Raw genomic sequence first — 6,000 nt, forward strand, 5'->3', positions numbered from 1 at the left:
GCGCGAGGTCTCTTGACGTAAGGGAACTGTGCTTGCTAATTCACACGAACAAAATATATTTTTATATGATTCTGCAAACTAGACTCGTACGAAAATATTCAAGTGGCTCCAGCGATTTCAAATAAAGTAAGAAGGCATCTTTTATTATCTTAGATTTTCATTTTGGGGACTAAAATGTTATTTTGTTTTAATCAATTTATTGCGCCCATTGGCGTCAGACATTTGAGTACATGGTAACAGTAGTATTGTTTACATCTACATTGTAATTATGTTATGCCAAGAGTAAAAACTAAGTATAGACAGACATCTAAGAACATATTAAAAATACTGTTCACAACTACAGTATATAATGAAGGTTATACAAAGTAATACAAAATAAAGTATAGAAAGACATTTAGTACATATTAAAAATGATATTGTTCATTTCTCTATATGAAAGGTTATACAAATGAATTCATACGGAATACAAAAGGTTTAGATAATTAATTGTTATATAGATACAAAAAAAAATCAATTTATTCTATATTGGTTCCTTTAAGTACCATTTTTTAGATGGTTGATATACTTCGTATAGCTTCATACCTTATGTATATAAAAATTGCCGTGATTATTTTCCATTTTCATGAACTCTTTGAGTTATTTTACTAACAGCCTTTGATAGCCTACCACAGACATACTGATCTATTCATCAATATTTTAAACACCAGAGGGATAAATTAACCAAACTTGTGTTTCTTATACCTCACACATACATTCATCAATATCTTAACAGCAGAGTGAAAAAATATTTCAAAAGTATGTTTCATAAAAGTTTTATTTTTGTGCCTATATATCTATTAATTCTTTCTTTTATCATTTTCAGTGAAGCGTTAGGGGTTCCTGTTTCTTAAGGTAAATAGATATCATTATCATTATCATTATCATTATCATTATCATTATTCTTATTAGCTAAGCAACAACCCTAGTTGAAAAGGCATTCCTTTCCTATTGCAGTTTTACTATTTTCATCATCATCATCATCATTATCATTATCATTATCATTATCACCATCATCATCATCATCATTATTATCATAATTCTTATTCTTATTAGCTAAACAACAACCCTAGTTGGAAAGACATTCCTTTCCTATTGCAGTTTTACTATTTTCATCATCATCATTATCATTATCACCATCATCATCATCATCATTATTATCATAATTCTTATTCTTATTAGCTAAACAACAACCCTAGTTGGAAAGACATTCCTTTCCTATTGCAGCTTTTCTATAACGTATCCATTCAATTTTTCACTCATTCGTTTACGGAATTTCTTTACAAACAAGTTAACGTGATTTTTCAATTTTGTGTTTTTATTCATATATTCGTCCTTTTTCTGTAAGGTAAAATAGCATATTGAGAAAGTCTTTTAAGAATTTTGGTGATTAATCTATCTTGGGGGAATTTCTTATTAATTCTTTCAGTTTACCATCATTTGGATAATTTTCTGCTGTTTTTGGTCTTCAGCTTCTGACTCTCATCTTAATTTATTGGACAAAAATCCCTATCTATTAAGCTAAAACGACTGCTAGATCTTTGTTCAGACAGTCCCTACAACGTTTAGAACGCTTCCAGAAAGCTAAAATCACTGCTAGACCTCTGTTCAGACAGGCCCTACAATGTTTAGAAAGCTAAAATCACTGCTAGATCTTTGCTCAGACAGTCCCTACAATGTTTAGAACGCTTCCAGAAAGCTAAAATCACTGCTAGGTCTTTGTTCAGACAAGCCCTACAATGTTTAGAACGCTTCCAGAAAGCTAAAATCACTGCTAGGTCTTTGTTCAGACAAGCCCTACAATGTTTAGAACGCTTCCAGAAAGCTAAAATCACTGCTAGGTCTTTGTTCAGACAAGCCCTACAATGTTTAGAACGCTTCCAGAAAGCTAAAATCACTGCTAGGTCTTTGTTCAGACAAGCCCTACAATGTTTAGAACGCTTCCAGAAAGCTAAAATCACTGCTAGGTCTTTGTTCAGACAGGTCCTACGACGTTTAGAACGCTCCCAGAAGGCTAAATCACTTACTACACTACCATTTGCACTGAGTGCATAGTATCTACAAAGTTTAGAATTAAGTTTCTTATTCCTAATCTGGATATTAATCTCAGGTACTGAAGTTCAGTTAGTTCTTTATGCAAGTTGCATAAGGTTTTTCATAATACTGACTGTCCTTTGAATTCAGGTCTTCCTAAAGTGTGCTATCCATAACTTAGAATTAGATATGCAATTAAGTCTAACCGCCTTGCTCTCCCCATCATAAGGCTCAATACCACTCAGTATGCTAGAAGTTCTAGCCTAAGAGATTTTGTAGGGTGATCGACGTAGCTGGGTTTGACAGATAAGTAATTCACCTACAGGACAAGTAAATATACATGCAATAATGAGTGTCTGATCCTTTCATCTGAAAAAGAATTCATTGATAAATTCCTTCATCGTTTCAACTGATCAAGTTATACATTGCTAAATTATGTGATCCTTTCATCTGACAAAGTTATGCATTGGTAAATTCCCTTATCGTTTCAACTGATTAAGCTATACATTGCTAAATTATCTGATCCTTTTAACTGGTCAAGTTATTCATTGCTAGATTATCTGATCTTTTCAACTGACAAAGTAATTCATTGATAAATTCCCTTATCGTTTCAACTGATTAAGCTATACATTGCTAAATTATCTGATCCTTTTAACGGGTCAAGTTATTCATTGCTAATTCATCTGATCCTTTCAACTGACAAAGTTATTCATTGGTAAATTCCCTTATCGTTTCAACTGATCAAGTTATACATTGCTAATTATCTGATCCTTTCAACTGACAAAGTTATTCATTGGTAAATTCCCTTATCGTTTCAACTGATCAAGTTATTCATTGCTAGATTATCTGATCATTTCATCCGATAAAGTAACTCATTGGTAAATTCCCTTAAAGTTTCAACTGATCAAGTTATTCATTGCTAGATTATCTGATCATTTCATCCGATAAAGTAACTCATTGGTAAATTCCCTTAAAGTTTCAACTGATCAAGTTGTACATTGCTAAATTATCTAATTCTTTCAACTGATCAAGTTATTCATTGCTGAATTATCTGACCCTTTCAACTGACCAAGTTATTCATTGCTAGATTATCTGATCCTTTCAACTGACCAAATTATTCATTGCTAAATTATCTGATCCTTTCAACTGACCAAGTTATTGCTAAATTGTCTGATCGGTTCAACTGACCAAGTTATTGCTAAATTGTCTGATTGGTTCAACTGACCAAGTTATCGCTAAATTGTCTGATCGGTTCAACTGACCAAGTTATTTCGAAATTGTATGATCGGTTGAACTGCTAAATTGTCTGATCGATTCAGCTGACAAACTTATTCATTGCTAAATAAAGGAACCGATCTTCCTGTTTATTTCCAGTGTCAATGGCTATTGTCGTTGTGGCACTAGTTCACAGAAATAATTCAACCAGTCTTGTCCATTTTATGACCAACTTCGAACCCAGGGTTGCCAGTTGGCCCTTTTCAGGCCAAAAGCCTTAAATTTGGCCCTTTTGAAATTAGTTGGCCTTTAGTACCATCGTGAGCTGCAAAATTACAATTGCAGAGAGGAAGAGAGAAGGGAACTGTCTCCCAACAATTGGACTGACCTGAATTAATGGTTTAAAGTAGCTCTTTATAACGGAAGCGTTAGAATTCAGAAATGGTGTCTGTGTAGGATGTAAATAATAATGTTGAAATTTCTCCAGATTGCAGCGCTCTGCACATACACATATTGTGCGCCCATAATCGTTGGGGAGTAAGCGACTGGGCGCCAGTAATCTTGATATGCGATTTTGAAACCAACACAAGGGGTCAGACCTATACTCATTTTTTTTTTTAATGAGGCATATTTGCAACGACTCGCAGCGGTGCCCTTTTAGCTCGGAAAAAGTTTCCTGATATCTGATTGGTTAGAATCATCTTGTCCAACCAATCAGCGATCAGGAAACTTTTCCGAGCTAAAAGGGCACCCCTGCGAGTCTGTGCAAATCTAACTCACTAAAAAGAATTGACCGTAGTCAAATAGTTTGCCACTACAGCACCAAGACGAATTATATAAAAACTTTATTGCTGTTTATATGTGATTATTGTGTCGGAATCAATCCAGTCTAACCATGATGTTTGAAAAATTCTCAGCAGTAGTGAATGTATCTTGATATCCGTGATCTGTTGTTATTATTATTATTATTATTATTATTATTATTATTATTATTATTATTATTATTATTGTTGTTGTTGTTGTTGTTGTTGTTATCATTATTATCATTACTTGCTAAGCTACAACCCTAGTTGGGAAAAGAGGATGCTATAAGCCCAGAGGCTCCACCAGGGAAAATAGACCAGCGAGGAAAGGAAACAAGGAATTAAGAGAAGTAATTTACAATTAAAATAAAATATTTTAAGAATAATAACAACATTAGAATAAATATTTCCTATATAAACTATAACCACATTAAAGGTCTATCTCTCCCTGTATATGTGTAATGTTTTATCGTGAAGCTTCTGTTATTGTGGCCTGATTGGTAACGTCTCTGTCTGGTATTTGCCAGACGGGGGTTCGAGTCCCGCTCAGACTCGCTAGTGCCATTAGTGTCTGCAGCCTTACCATCCTTGTGAGCTAAGGTTGGGGGTTTGGAGGAGCCTATAGGTCTATCTGCTGAGTCATCAGCAGCCACTGCCTGGTCCTCCCTGGTCCTAGCTTGGTAGGAGAGGAGGCTAGGGCGTTGATCATATAATATGGTCAGTCTCTAGGGCATTGTCCTAATTGCTAGGGCAATGTCACTGTCCCTTGCCTCTGCCATTCATGAGTGACCTTTAAACCTTTAAACTTAGTTTGTGAACAATTATTCATAACGGGATTGTAATTATGAACTTCCAAAGAGAAAAACTACAAAGATTCATATTTACTCTTATCATTTGAGTATGTGTTACTGTTCTTGCGTCTATTATGAAAGATATATCTTTTTCTAGAGACAACAGTTACAAAATGTGGTAACTATTTTTATAATTGCAGTCATTTTTCCTGACTGTATTCTCAAGTGTTCCTCCGGTTAAATGGCTTGCTCTATCAAGCGGAGAGTGGCAATTTTGTTACATTACCACGTAATTGCGTTATTATTATTATTATTATTATTATTATTATTATTATTATTATTATTATTATTATTATTATTATTATTATTATTATTATTATTATTCTCTACAGACGCAGAAACAGAAATATTGCAGTTACATTTTGAGTAACATTTTCATTTCGAAACTTTTAGTGATGTTTATCTTTTGTTTTAGTTTCATCAAGAACTTAAAACAGATATCAGATTGTTTCTAGTTTTGTGATATTCATTGCCATTCAATGCAATCATAATGGTTTTTAGATAGTCTTATGAAAATAAGAGAAAATGTACTCGTCTTTAATTGGTTTGTCATCGATATATTTGGTTAAATCTTACACGGGAAGGACGTTTGATATTTCATCTCCCAGATCATTCAACAAAAGGACCCAAGGATTAAAGAATACTGAGGGGGGCAAGCCAGCCTCAACTTGGTGCCGGTGTGACAGTCTGAACGATCCCCCGGTCTCAGAATTCTCCTTGATAATCTGCGCATGCGCGAACATTACCGTTTGCCAGTGCATACGAGGTTGATGTTTTATTTTCCTGTAATGTTAGCGTGCGCAACTCAACATTACCGCTTGCCAGTACATACGAGCTTGATGTTTTATTTTCATGCGAGCGAAGCGAGCTAATGGCAGAAAAGAACCATTATACAATGTCAAGGAGAATTCTGAGACCGGGGGATCGTTCAGTCCGTCACACCGGCCACAACTTGGTGCCGGTCCCAAGCCCGGGTAAATGGGGAGGGTTGGCGGCAGGAAAGGCATCCGGCCATGAAAAATTCTCCAAAAACAATATGGCCACTGGAAATTGTGCGATTA

Source organism: Palaemon carinicauda, chromosome 44, assembly GCF_036898095.1.
Source record: "Palaemon carinicauda isolate YSFRI2023 chromosome 44, ASM3689809v2, whole genome shotgun sequence".
Classification (NCBI taxonomy): Eukaryota; Metazoa; Arthropoda; class Malacostraca; order Decapoda; family Palaemonidae; genus Palaemon; species Palaemon carinicauda.